This window comes from Trachypithecus francoisi, unplaced genomic scaffold (assembly GCF_009764315.1).
Source record: "Trachypithecus francoisi isolate TF-2019V2 unplaced genomic scaffold, Tfra_2.0 Lachesis_group14, whole genome shotgun sequence".
In the NCBI taxonomy this organism is placed as follows: domain Eukaryota; kingdom Metazoa; phylum Chordata; class Mammalia; order Primates; family Cercopithecidae; genus Trachypithecus; species Trachypithecus francoisi.
Genome location: NW_022681459.1, coordinates 30,211,445 through 30,226,023, shown reverse-complemented (window position 1 = coordinate 30,226,023; position 14,579 = coordinate 30,211,445). Strand labels below are relative to the sequence as shown.

The 14,579-nt window shown below is 57.7% G+C and overlaps 1 long non-coding RNA gene across 1 annotated transcript; it reads left to right on the top strand.

Annotated features, from left to right (window-relative positions):
- The first annotated feature begins 478 nt into the window (after positions 1 to 478).
- Positions 479 to 13,728, top strand: LOC117095847. The gene is made up of 3 exons (XR_004442203.1): positions 479 to 489; positions 738 to 750; positions 12,414 to 13,728. It is a non-coding gene; the product is annotated as an uncharacterized LOC117095847 (long non-coding RNA).
- The last annotated feature ends 851 nt before the right edge of the window (positions 13,729 to 14,579 follow it).

The window sequence follows — 14,579 nt, the reverse complement described above, 5'->3', positions numbered from 1 at the left end:
ACGCAGTTCTGCAGCCATGTTTAGATCCACTTTTAATTATATGCAAATTAAGAGGCTGATGATGCAGTGATTTCTAGAAAGAGGGTGGTAACTTCCAGGTTGTCAGGTCATTGCCATGGAAAGAATGGTAACTCCTGGTGTTCAATAGCAATGGTACACTGACGTCGCAGCTGGTGGGTGTATCTGACGGGAAGCTGCTTCCCCGTCAGCCCTGTTTTAGCTGGCTCTCACTTTGGTTCAGTGTCCAAGCCCTGCCTCCAGAGTCAAGTCCCACCTCCTGCCTCACTTCCTGGGCACCACCTTTCACTGATAGACTCTAAGAGCTGTCTCTGGGCTTAAGAATTCCAGCAAACCAGGTGCTGTCTTCTGGAAGCTTCCTTCACCAGGGAAGCCCTGGCTCAGGCCACAGCCCATGAGGATGGCAGACAAAGTACAGCTGGAGAAGTTTAGCAGGGAAGGCTTAGCTCAGGCAATAGTTTGGAGTCAGGGGTGCCCTTAGCTTCCTGGTGCCCACAGCCCCAAGGGCAGCACTCACAGGAACTCAGCCAGAGGGCCCAGGTGATGGGAAGGCTTTATAAAGAGGAGGCCCACAGCTGAGGCTCCTAGGAAGGGACCCCTCCAGCCTCAAGCACCACCCCGTGTCCATCTGCAGCTGTACCGTGGAGGGTCTCTAGGAAGCTGGCCAAGCCCAGAGGAGAGGATCCCAGAGGACAAGGGGCTTTCCAATGAGGGCCCAGCCTGGGAGGACAGGTCACCAGCCACAGGCTTGATTCTGCCCAGCGGCCACCCACTGCAACCTCTGAGAAAACCTCAGGACCACTCACGCGTGGAAGGTGGGTCAGATTTCCCTCCACAGAGCTCACAGGGGCCTGCTCCACCTCTCAGACAGCTCTCCAGACACGTTCCTCTGCCTCATCTCCCCTCCCTAAACAGTCGCAGTGACACTCCCTCCCAGGGCTGTGTCCTCCACACCACCAGACTGGAGCAGGCACTGAACAGCGGCCAGTGTTCCCCCTTCTTCACTCCCAGAAACACAGGTGTGGCTCCAAGAAGGACTCAGGGGTGTGGACGCTACCTGTGAAAAACAGTCCACAGCCACTCTAGGCACTGAGTCCTGGAGGAAATCGGGGTCACTACCCTGGAGCAAATGCGTTTCTACCTGGGGTGTGCATGGTCACACATGCACCCAAACATGCACACACGAGTGTGCAAAAGCGCATAGATGCAAACGGTGTGTGCTCACACACACACACACACGCACATCCATGCAGGCATTTGTGAGTGGAGACATGCAGGCATGTGCTCACAGACACGTGCACACACACGTGCATGGACACTCAGGGCCCCAGTCGCCAGGGACTGCACCTCAGTAGACACAGCACACGGCACAGCCCCTCCCTGCGGAATGTCATGAGTGTTTATGGCCCACAGGCTCCTTCCTCCCCTGCTTTGTTGAGCCGAAAGTGGGTCTGTGACAACTTTGCTGGGCAACAATCAGCGTTGATCTTGGCCCCCGGGGCTCAGATGACAGTATCAGGTGACCTGTCTTTCTCTGCAGAGAGCCCTCCTCCTTTTCGTTTGCAACATGCAGTGTGCGTAGGGGGGGTGTGCATATGCTTGCTTGTGTCTATGGGCTGACGCACTCCCTGTCTGGGTTTTGCTGGCAGGAGGCTGAGGATGGGGCATGAATGGAGGGGTTGGGTTTGCAGGATCTTCTGGAGTGGTGTCCACCCCACTGCACAGCCTCACTGTAGAAGGGATGCCAGCTCCACCCTGGGCTGGGTGAGGGCACAGGGGAGCCCCAGGAGTCTGGTCCCCAGAATTTCCTATTGCCTGTGCCTACCCTTCCCTCCTTTCCTGGCCCTGGGAAGTCACCCCCCACACATAATCGTTAAGGTCACTGTTGACCCACTGAATTCCCCCAGCAGCCCTGTCTGGGTATTGGAGTTCCCTCCAGTCACATGGAGAAACGGAGGCCCAGAATATCTGAATGACCTGGTCTTGGACCAGCCTGGGGACAGTGAAGGTGGTTTCCAGTTTACCCATTCTTGAACCAGGGCCATTCACGTCGTAACACAGTGACATTTTCTAGCACGTGTCTGAGCCACAGGCTGGGCAGGGAAAAGCTGTGGGCGTGGTGGGGGGCCCTGCCTCGGAGTGGGGTCATGACCTTACCGGGCAGGGGGATCAAGTGGAACCGGGAAGGGGCTGTTTCCGGCCCAGCGGTGACGTGACGCGGGTGGCTTCCAAAAGGAGTTTCAGGAGATTCGCCAGGATGGGAGCAGGAACACTGGGGAGGTGCTAGACACAGGACAGGAATCCCGGATGTAGCGCTCCCACTGGGCGGGGTCCCAGCGGCGCCACTGCCATCAGTGCAGGGACCCTGACCCCCCAAGCCCCAGCCCCGTGAGCCCTCCCTGCACAGCCCCACAGCCCTGCAGCCCACGGATGACGGACTTGCGTAAACCCAAGGGGCTGACTCCCTCCCGTCCGTGCAGCTGGCCAGGGAGCAGGGGACCTGGCTCTGGCTGTCGAAGGGGGGAACAGGAGAGGAGGGTAGAAGGAGCCACCATTTGGCCGTGCAAAATCCGACAGCAACGCGCCATCGAGTCGGCCACGGCAGTGTTCACAGCGCTGGAGCTCAGGCCCTGGCCACTGCCCCGTCCCCTCCAGACTTCCAGGACTGGGCTCTGGGAAAAGCCAGGCTGAGGCGAGGTGAGAAGATGTAGTGGGCCCCGTCCCCACCCACATGCCCTTCCCACACCCCAACTCACCTTCCCTTGACTGACACTGCCTGGTTCCTGCTTGGAGCCTCAGTTTCCTGGGCTGCAAAATGGATCCATCAACCTGGCTGCTCAGGGATGTCAAAATGTTCACTAAGATCCAGCATTAACATCCGGAGCCAGGAGACGATCAGCATTGTTCCCACCCCGGCACCCGCTTCCCGCTGTGGGCGCAGTCTCTCCTCCAGTCCTGGACCCCAATCTGTCCCAGGCAGGGGCAATTTTATGGCCCACCCCCCTCTGGGACTCCTCGCACCCCATCCCAGTAACTGGGCATCCACCCCATCCCCAGGTCCTCCTGGACCCCAGCCCGTCCGCTGTGCCGGCCTGAGCACCCTGGGGCCTGCAAGTCCAGCTGCACAGAGAAATTGCGGGCCCTTAGAGTCCAGGAGCCCAGGGCCTTTGGGCTCAGAGACAGATACCCCTGCCTGGCATGGGGGCAGGCCTGGGCACTAAGTGGGCCCATGGCAGGAAGCTCACCCTGGCCAGGTCAGAATTCATGTCAGTGGCTCTGGCAAGTAGAGTTTGCTTCTCATACCCAGGCCAGTACCCAGGTCAGTGCTCCCCAGTGGGTAGGCTTCTAGCCAGCCCCACCTGTCCCCGAGATAAACGCAGAGGGCCCCAAACTCTGGTAGTTACACGCCACTTGCAAGGGTCTGCTAACACCAAGATAAAGAACATATTAATTAGAGATCATTTTACTGCTTTTTATTTGTTTGTTTATTTTTGAGACAGAGTCTCACTCTGTCGCCCAGGCTGGAGCACAATGGTGTGATCTCAGCTCACTGCAACCGCCACCTCCCAGGTTCAAACAATTCTCCTGCCTCAGCCTCCCAAGCAGCTGGGATTACAGGCACCCACCATCAAGCCCAGCTAATTTTTGTATTTTTAGTAGAGACAGGGTTTCGACATGTTAGCCAGGCTGGTCTCAAACTCCTGACCTCAGGTGATCTGCCCACCTTGGCCTCCCAAAGTGCTGGGATTACAGGTGTGAGCCACCACCCAGCCATTGCATTTTAAAATGGTGAAATTCAGTGCACTCACTGCTTTTGATTCAACACTTGCACAGTGGAGTTCAGCATTGCTCCCTCACACTGGGAAGCATAGATCAGGGTCTGCTCGCTTCTGAGCCGGCTCTTTCCAGGCTCTCAGTGGATCTCGGCTTTGGCCTTCCAGCTGACAGTGACCTTGAGACTTTCCCAAGGTCACTGGCCTCTAAGGGATGGGATCCTGGGGCCCTGGGCTCTCAGGTGGAGGTGCGGCTCATCGGTCCCTGGGTATCTGGGGGAGGGTTTGCCACAGCAGCAGCCCTGCAGTGACAAAGAGAGCAAGAAACGTCACCGAGCACTCAGGGACCATCGGCCGCGGGGATGTGTCATCTTGAAATGGGGGTAATAATGCCACTTCCCTGGCAGAGCTCAAGGCCACAGGCATCAGAGTCAATGAGAGGGTCTGTTAGCACCCGGCTTACTGGGCCCCACACAGCAGTTTTGGGCTGGTTCAGATTCAGATGCTGGTGCTGCTTGCGCAGGGATCCCCTTGGAGAACCACTGCTCTAGGTCATCGGGAAGGCAAATCGTGGCCACAGCAGGCAGTGCAGGCTGGTCGCTGGGGGCCCATGGGCCAGAAGGAGCCAGTGAGACCCTGTGGTCACCTGACTGTTAGCCCCATCATCAGCCTCCAGTCTCAGGTTCCAGACACGAGGCAGGTTCCAGACATCAGGCAGACTCTAGACACGGGGCAGGTTCCAGACACGGGGCAGGTTCCAGACATCAGGCAGGTTCTAGACACAGGGCAGGTTCCAGACACAGGGCAAGTTCCAGGCATCAGCCTCCAAACCTCAGGTTCCAGACACCGGGCAGGACCCTGGAACATCCAGCTCTACCCTTGGAGGTCAGAGGTGGGGCGGTGTCCTAAATCTCGCCTTTCAAGTGAGATTGGCCCTGAGAAACCTCTAGGAATCAGGAGCAGACCCCCCACTTTTCACTTCTTCAGCGTTTCCTCCTTGTCTCCTAACATCCAAGTCCTCAAATCATCCTCCATTCACTCCTTCACTCACTCACTCACTCACTCATTCACTCACTCACTCACTTACTCACTCACTCATTCATTCACTCTCACTCACTCATTCACTCACTCACTCACTTACTCATTCACTCACTCACTCATTCACTCACTCATTCACTCACTCATTCACTCACTCACTCATTCACTCTCACTCACTCATTCATTCACTCACTCACTCATTCACTCACTCACTCATTCACTCACTCATTCACTCTCACTCACTCACTCATTCACTCACTCACTCACTCATTCACTCACTCATTCATTCACTCTCACTCACTCACTCACTCATTCACTCACTCATTCACTCACTCATTCACTCACTCACTCATTCACTCTCACTCATTCACTCACTCACTCATTCACTCACTCATTCACTCTCACTCACTCATTCACTCACTCACTCACTTACTCATTCACTCACTCACTCACTCACTCACTCACTCATTCACTCACTCACTTGCTCCACAGTATTTGTGGAATCCCTGCTTGGTGCCGGGCTCGGTTTGAGGCCCTGAGGAGGCAGGAGTAAACCAGACGGAAGCAAAATCTACGCCCTTGCGGGTTTGCCTTTCTGCTAGGAGGGAACTGACAGGTGGATCCGGCTCATGTAAGATCTGTCAGAGCACATGGATGCGGCATAGATGGGGCTGTGCCGGGAGGGTGCTGACTGAGATGAGGTGCTCCAAGAAGGCCCTTCGGGCAAGGGGGCTAGAGCCTGGCAGCAGGGAGTGAGCTGTGCAGAAAAGCACTCTGAGCAGAGGAACCGTGTGCAAAGGCCCTGGGCAGGGCCAGGGTGGCCACGTGCAAATGGTGAGCCGTGGACAGAGGGGAGGTGGGACAGGTCACACTGGCCCTCGGCGGCCCAGCACCAGCTTCTGTTCTGCTCAGAATCAGAGGGGCCATCAGAAGCTGCCGGCACGGGAGAGTTAGCGGGACTTGACGGCTCCCAAAGGAACAAACACTTCTACAGCGCTTGCGTGTTGTGGGAAACCTTCCGAGCGCTAGGATCTGGGCTCCAACCTTCTAAGCCCATCTGCTGGGTCTGTTCCCTCCCCGAGTTCTGACAGTGAGGCAGTGGAGGACGAGTTTGGGGGGCGAGTGATACCCCAGGGCAGGCTGAGGTGCCCGAGCGTCCATTTCCCGAGCATGGCCCCTCCAGAGCGCGTGAGGATCCCTCCGGGTTGCTGCGAAGGGGTGGGCCCTGGAGGACCAGCAGACGAGGCTCTTCTAGGGCGAGTCAGTGTCCCATTTCACAGACGTGGAAACAGAGAGAAGCCAGAGCTCCATACTAGAACGTTGCCCAGACCCATGACCCCCACGGCCAACCCTGGCTCCTCCCCAGAGTGGGGAGCCTTGGAGAAGAAGGGAGCGGTGCCCCCAGGGAGGAGGGGAGGGCGACCCCCAGCCTTGAACCTTCTCACATCTGCCAGCGAGCCTGGCTCCTTGAGTCAAGCTGCCACTATCCACAGCAACAGGGTCTCAAAGTCATCCTCAGGGTACAGGCTCCCCTCCCAGGCTGCTAGGGCCAGACCAGAGGCAGGGCTGCCTGTCCCTAGTTCTGCTGTGAAGGGGGTTGTGGCCCCAGGCCCTGATGGAACGCTCTGTCTGCTGCAGCTCGGAAGGGCCTATTTCCTGAGATGTCTGTCACCTCATAGCTGACCTCACCCCTGAAGCACTCCAGCCCTGCAACACCCAAGGCCTCACGCAGGGGGAGGAGGCAGGTTTCCAAGGGCACATGGGTGCCAGGCTGACAAATGCCCCTTCTTTCCCCCTTAACTTCGGACTCCACATGCATCCACGTGCACGCAGGGCCACATCCAGAAATCACACACCCCGCACACCACACCCACACTGGCTCCCAAACGCCTCCTCCTTCCCCGGGCCCTTCCTTCAACATTACTCCTCCTTGTGCCCAGGGCCAGCCAAGGCCTCCTTTGCACATAGCCTTGGGGGTGCCCTGAGCAAGGTTCCAGGTCCAGGACCATCTTCTTGGAGGGGAGCGGGAGGCCTGACCCTTGATGTCAGAGCCACTGCTCCCCAGGAGGTGGCCACAGCGTTTCCTGGATCCAGGTAAGAGTGCCTGGGGACCTTCAGGTGGTATCGCCTGGGTCATCAGCTGCCCCGAGAGTCTATTAATAGGTGAACCATTGACAGACACTGGGCATCAGGTCATCTGCCAGCAGCCACCAAGGATTGCCATGGAAACATCTAGAACAGAAACACAGGCTTTTCGTGTTAGGATAGAGGCTGGGCTCTCGGAGTCAGAAGAGGTGGCCCCTCCCTGACCATCCCAAATGGATGTGTCCAAACCCAACTCCTAAAAGCAGAGGATGGCCAGGCATAGTGGCTCACACCTGTAATCCCAGCACTTTGCAAGGCCAAGGCAGGCGGATTGCCTGAGCTCAGGACTTTGAGACCAGCCTGGGCAACATAATGAGACCCCGTCTCTACTAAAAAAACAAACAAACAAAAATTAGCCAGGCATGGTGGCGTGCCCCTGTAGTCCCGGCTACTTGGGAGGCCAAGGTGGGAGGATCACCTAAGCCTGGGAAGTCAAGGTTGCAGTGAGCTAAGATCGTGCCACTGCACTGCAGCCTGGGTGACAGAGCAAGATCCTGTCTCAAAAAAAAAAAAAAAAAAGGAAGGGCCATATGGTGCTTTAGGGTAATTTTTGCAGGTTTCTTCAACAAATGCAATTACAGGGCACTCACTTTACCAAAAAATCAACGATTCACAGAATTTTCCCACAAAGGACCTACCGACCTTGCCTTCACTCCATGGCCTATGGTGTCTGACCCTGGCTTGCCTGGCCAGTGCATGGCTGCGGCTCCCACCCCAAACCTCCTTCCCTTTAGCCCAGCGCATTTCTGGGCCTCAGTTTCTTCATCTTCAAAATGGGCTGGTATCTGTCCTGCCGACCTCAGAGGCTTCCTGAGAGGAACGTGTACAATGGCGTATGTGAAGGGTCCCCAAATGCAAGGGCATAGGAACTCAGGGACGTCATCCATACTTGTCATGGGTGCAATAGTGTCCCCCAAAACATGCGTCTAAGTTCCAAACCCCAGAACCTGGGCAGGTGACCTTATTTGGAAACAGAGTCTTTGCAGATGTAATTCAGTGAAGCTTCAAGGTGAGGTCGCTCTGGAGGAGAGCGGGTCCTAAACCCAACGACTGATGTCCTTTAAGGAGGGGAAAGGACACAGATGGGAGGGGAAGGCGGAGGCGGAGACTGGAGCCCAGAGGTTTCACCCACCGGGAATGTTGGAGGAGGTAAGAAGGTTCACCTCAGAGCCTCCAGAGGAACACGGCCCGGCAGACACCTTGATTTTGGACTTCGTGCCTCAGAGTGGATTTCTGTTGTTTTAAGCCAACCAGCTTGTGGTCATTTGTCACAGCAGCCATGGGAAATTCCCCACAGCACTGCTGGATTCCAGCTGGAGCATTGCAGAAACACCCGTTCCGACAGCCATAGGCAGACGCAGGCAGGAAGAGTGAGCGAGGGGCCTCAGGGGGAGAGCCGGGGCTCCCCGCCTGGCTCCTGGCACAGGCCACACGGCCGCAGGCCACTTACTTAATTGGGTTTCTCATTACCAAGCAGGTAAGAGCACCACGGCTGCCAGCAGGCCCCTGAGCCAGCTCCCGCGTGGAGTGTAGCCCAGCCCCGCACACCGGAAGGCCCAACACTTGGCCATTACCGGCCGTCAGAAATAAGCCGCCAGCTCCTCCGAGGGCAGCCGCTGCCTTTTATCACCACCAGAAAGCCACCACTGCGGCCATCGCGGAGTCTCAGTGTTCCTGCGAAGGGCAGATGGGATTTGAGGTGTCCTGCCTTCCCACCCCCATCCTCTAGTGTCTTCCCCAGGGGGCCCCTGTCCCCTCAACAGTCAGCCATCCGCAATTCCGCATCAGGGCCGTCGGGAGCCCTGCTTGGAGGCCCGCGCTGCTCTGGAAAGCAATGTTTTCGAGCCAGGATGCTTTCGAAATTGATTTCTCTCACTCCCGGCGGAGGTAAAGGCACAGCACTCACAGGCTCCCGGGGGCAGACAGCTCCGCAGAATAACGAGCCACCCCCTCTCTTCACTGCTCCTCCCTCCCGGTGCCCTTGGGGTGTCCTTGAGCTGCTGCAGGGCCCCTCCCTCCTATCTGCCCTCCCTCACGCCGTCTCTGACTTCAGAAGGTAATGAGGGGCTGCAGGTGGCACGAGGAATGCCAGGGCCTGGGCAGCTCGACGTCAAAGGGGCTGCTGAGCGGCACAGGAAGGGGCTCCCCTGAGCTGGAGGGCGGAAAGGGGTCTCTCACGGTCAAGTACAAATCAGACACAGAGGGCAGCCGCGCAGTGAAGTAACAGCGCAGGGCTTGGCCATGGCCATGATAGTGGTGTGTGCGTGTTCCTGTGGGCTGTGTGAGTGTACGTTTGCGTAGGTGTGCATGTGAGCATTTGTGCATGTGTAGGTGTTATGTGCTTCTGTGTGTCCATGTGTCCACATGTATTGTGTGATGTGCGTGTGTACATGTATTTGTATTGTGTGTACATGTGTGTGTATGTTGCATGTGTGTGTTGTGCATTTGTGTGCACATGTGTGAGGTGTGTGAGCATGTGTTTTGTGTGTTGTGCATGAGTGTGCATGTGTGTTGTGCATGGGTGCACACTGTGCGAACATTGTTTCTATGTGCGTGTGTGTGTGTGTATGGATGCGTGTGTATCTTTCCTGCTGTTCTAATGGCAGCAGCCTGCACAGCAGGTTTAGGGCCCGCCCACCTTTCCTGCCCCTGCAAACTCAGTCCTCAGCCCAGGCTCTCAGAGGAAATCCCACAGAGCAGGGCCTTCCGGCCTCCCCAGCAGCCTGGGAGCTGACACTGAGGCAGCCTTCGCCCGGCCCCTGTCACGGGTCCCTCCCCCGAAGGGAGACTCCTTTCCAGGCTCCCATCCTGGAGGCCAAGGGCAGAGCGGGAGGCAGGCCCCTGCCCTGTAGAGAGAAGGCCGCCCTGCCCCCAGTAAGCAGCTCCTCGTCCCTCAACCCGCTGCCTCTTCCTCCCAAGCTGGCACTGTCTGGCACCTATGCCTGCATCTCTGTCTCGGCCCCTGTCAGACAGCTACATGCAGCCTTGACTGGCAGGACCTCTGACCCTGTGACCCCAACACTGCATCAGCTGGGGCTGCCTGCCAAGGACACTTCCCGCCCTGCCCCACTCCCAGGCCTCTGCGGATGTGGGCGGGCCCAGGGCTGCTCTTCACAAGAGGCCTCCTAGGAAGCGCTGACCTGGGCCGGAAGCTGGGGGCTGACGTCATTCTGCATGGACGAGACCCCGCCAGAGCCCCCGGCGACCCCAGCGCAGCCCTGACCTTCCAGACGGTGACACCCCCTTTTTCAAGTGATTTTACACACAAGCAAATGAGGCCCCAAAACTGCTTATGGTAAAGAAACAGCGCTGGCTTCCGGCACGGCTTTTGTGTCTTCCCATCTCAGTCTCCCCTGCTGGACACCAGCTCCCTGGGGGTCAGGGTGGGTCTCCCACAGCTCCGCAGCACGCGGCCCAGAAGCTCCCGGAGCCAGGCCCTCTGCGGATGTTTGCTGCCGCCGCTTCCCACTGTCTTGAAGGGTGAAGGTGACCTTTAAGGCTGATGTTCTGCGAGTCTCCTGTGGCCAAGGTCTCGGCAGCCAGGCAAGTCCTCTGCTGCCACCTGCGGGTAAGTGTGAGGCATGCTGCTGGTGATTGAAGGGAACTGGGGGCTGGAGGCTCCCTGCAGGCACTCGGTCTCCCTGCTTCAGCCAACTGGCAAAGATGGGCATCGAATACTCGGAAGGGTCGATAGATTTGCTTAAAGTCACCCAGCAGCCGGGCGCGGTGGCTCACGCCTGTAATCCCAGCTCTCAGGGAGGCAGAGGCGGGAGGATAGCTTGAGCCCAGGAGTTCGAGACCTGCCTGGGTAATACAGCGAGACCCTGTTCTCCACAAAAAGGAAAAAAAAAAAAAAAGTCACCCAGCAGGTCACCAGTAGAAAGGGACCAGTGCCTCAGGCTTCCTCAGCGCCTCCCAATTTTCACATTATGCAGTAACATTGCAGTAATAATCCGCCCAGCGGTGCTAAGTCCTGGCTTTGGAGTCAAACAGACAAGCTGCACCTGGCCCAAACCCTCATCAGCTGGGGGACACCAGGCAGGTGACTCCATTTCTAAGCCTGGGTGTCCTCAGCTAACAACAGAAGCAAGCTACAGGCTGCTGTGGAGGCTGCATGGAGACTGCCGTTACCAGCGCAGCGGGCACAGGGCCTGGCATACAGCAGGTGCTCCATTAATGCTTTTCTTGCTGCTGCTCATAATGATGATGACAATGATACTGATGACAATGATGCCTAAGGTGAAAACGGGAGCAGAGGAGAGCGTCCAGTGTCCCGAGCAGTGGGATGTGCGAGAGCCTCCCTGGAGATCTAGAAGCCGAGCCCCAAGACCGGAGAGGTAGCTTCCGGTGAGACCTCTCTCCCCCGCTGCCCCACCTGAGGAGGCGTTGCTGGCCTGCAGCATCTCCCACCTGCACCTGATCACAGGGCTCACCTGGAGGCACCAAAAGCCCAGCTCCCTGGACTCTGCCCCTCCAGACTCTACGTCAGCGGGTGTGAGCGGGGCCCAGGAGGCTGTATTTGCAATGCGCTGCAGGTGGTTCTCCCGGCCTGGCAGGCTGGGGAAGTACTGGCCAATCCCATCTTTGCACGATGGCCATGTGCCCTGGAGTGAATGGGGCTGGACACTGGCACTCAGAGCTCTCTGGGGAGTGTCCCTTCAACCTGAATGCATACCAGGGAGCGGTGGGGCAGTCACACCACAGGGGCCTTGGACGCCAGGCCACACAATGGGAAGCAGGGGAGAGGTGATCAGAGCCTCAGCCCTCAGAAGGCCAGGCGAGGCGAAGGGAGGCCCAGAAGGCAGAGAGCTGGCAGCGGCGCCCACAGGGAAGGCTGGTGTGAGTCCCAGGCCTGGCACCAGGTAGGCAGAGGTGAGCTTGGAAAGGAGGCAAGGGGAGCAGGCATCCTCCTGGCTTCAGAAGCTCTCCCGACAGCAGCCCATGGGACCCGTGGGGGTAGGAGCAGCCACCAGGGAGACTTGGCAGCTGCTCAGACTCCAGGAAAGTGGCTGGGCACCATGGCCAGAGCTGCATCCTGCATTAAAGCTCACATCTATGTGGCCTCCTGCCCTGGGGGGTGGGGGTGGGGGTGGGGAATCTGGCCGATTCACCTGTGACTCTGAAGGGGTCTTGGGTGCAAAGCAGCCCCAGGCCCCAGCACAGGCAGCTCCTGAGCCTGGGCCCATTGAGATGACTTCAGGGTGGGAGCCCAGGTCTCCAGGCCTTGCCATTGGCTGGCTGGGGTCTTGCACAAGTCGCCGCTGAGCCTCTATCTCATCTGGACAAGGTGATGAGGCTGCTGTCAGATGACTGTTAGCTTGGTGCCTGCCGGGGGTCTATGTGACCTTGACCTCACAGTAGCCATGGGGACAGTGAAATCACCTGGGCAGCCGTTGCAAGGAGGGTTGTTCCAGAATAGGCCCCAAGGCGGGAAGTGAGGAGACAGGGGCTGTGGCCAACCTGGGAAGGAGCCAGGCTCTGGGTCCTGTATGGACAATCTCTCAGGCGTATCTAGCCTACCCCAGACCAGAGGCGAAGTAGCCCCAGGCCCCAGTCTTCCGTGCCCCTGAGTTTAAGAACCACCCGGGTGGGGAGTGATTGGAGATCCAAGGAAGGATGGCACCAGGTGGCCCCAGGAGGGGAGATGGGAGGGGTCACACTGCATGTCTTGGAGGCCAGATGAGATGAGAGCCCCCCCTACCCCCTCCAAGTCCTTCCTGAGCCTGTGCTGCTGGAAGATCCAGCTGGGGCAGCAGGGGAGATCAGACAGCCCGCCAGCCAGCGGGAGTTCTGCCTGGGCTGGCCCTGGTGCTCCGAACGACTCTCCAAGGAGCCTGATCGAGTATCTGGTGAACTGCCCATGGGCCTTACAGACCCTGCCAAGGCCTAGCCAAAGGCTATTTCTTTGGGCCTGAATGCGTCGGTTCCTGCAGCTGCAACACCATAGCTGCGGCTCCAGCGGCAGACATGGCTTCTCCTGGGTCCTGGAGGCCGGGAGTTCAAGGTCAAGGGCCGGTTCCTCTGGGCCCTCTTCCTTGGCTTGCAGACAGCGTCTCCTCCCTGTGCCCTCATGGAGTTGTCCCTCTGTATGCCGGTGTCCTCATCTCCTCTTCTTACAAGGACACCAGCCAGATTGGGCCAGGGCCCACCCCAGTGACATCACTTCAATTTAATCAAAGCCCCCACCTCCAAACACAATCCCATTCTGAGGCCCTGGGGTTAGAACCCCATATGATTTTCAGGGAGTCACCTTTCAGCCCCTAACAAGGTCCAGGCAGGACCTGCAGTCGAGCAAGGCTGCAGGCGTGAGTGACAGCTCTACCCACTGTGCAGCCGGTGGGACGGGACTCCGAGCTCCCAGATGTTGGGGGGGGCCCACCCCTGCAATGGCTGCCAGGCTGTGCAGGACAAAGGCGTCTGCTCAGCTGGTCCAGGACAGACCCAGGAGGAGCCCAGACACCCCGATTTTCAAAAACATCCAGCCCCACCTCCAAAGCACAGTGGGCCATTGTTGTTGCCAACCACAGGGCACCCCCTCTGTACAAATGGGGACTCAATGGCACAACAGCCGGGCAGGTCCTGCTGGAGGGAGGAGGGGAGAGTCTAGGGGAGCCACTCCCAGGACTAAGAACACTTCACACCACAGCCCGGCCGGAGGAACAGAGAGTAAAGGGCACAGTGTCCTGAGGGGGTGTGTGGTGTGTGGACTGTATGGTGGGTGTGTGCGGAGTGTGGTGTATGTGGAGTGTGTGGTGGGTGTGTACAGTGTGTGGTGCGTGTGTGTGGTCTGTGTGGAGTATGTAGTGTGTGGTTTGTGTGGAGTGTGTGCTGTGTGTAGCATCTGTGGAGTATGAGGTGTGTGTGTGGAGTGTGTGGTGTACGGAGTGTGTGGTGTGTGATGTGTGTGCAGTGTGTTGTGTATGGAGTGTGTAGTGTGTGGAGTGTGTGGGGTGTGTTGTGTGTGGTGTGTGGAGTGTATTGTGTATGGAATGTGTGGTGTGTGGAGTGTGTGGTGTGTGTGGAGTATGTGTGGAGTGTGTGGTGTATGTGGAGTGTGTGGTGTATGTGGAGTGTGTGGTGTGTGTGGAGTGTGTGGAGTATCTGTGGTGTGTGTGGAGTGTGTGGTGTGTGGAGGGTGTGAAGTGTGTGGTGTGTGGAGTGGGTAGTGTGTGTGGAGTGTGCAGTGTGTGTGTGCAGTATATGGAATGTGTGGTGTGTGGAGTGTGTGGTATGTGGTGTGTGTTGTATGTGGTGTGTGTGGATTGTGTGGAGTGTGTGGTGTGTGTGGAGTGTGTGGAGTGTGTGGTGTGTGTGGAGTGTGTGGAATGTGTGGAGTGTGTGGTGTGTGGATTGTACGGAGTGTGTGGTGTGTGTGGAATGTGTGGTGTGTGTGCGGAGTGTGTGGTATGTGGATTGTGTGGAGTGTGTGGTGTGTGTGCAGAGTGTGTGGTGTGTGGATTGTGTGGAGTGTGTGGTGTGTGTGGAGTGTGTGGTATGTGTGGAGTGTGTGGTGTGTGTGTGGAGTGTGTGGTGTGTGGATTGTATGGAGTGTGTGGTGTGTGTGGAGTGTGTGGTGTGTGTGTGGTGTGTGGATTGTGTGGAGTG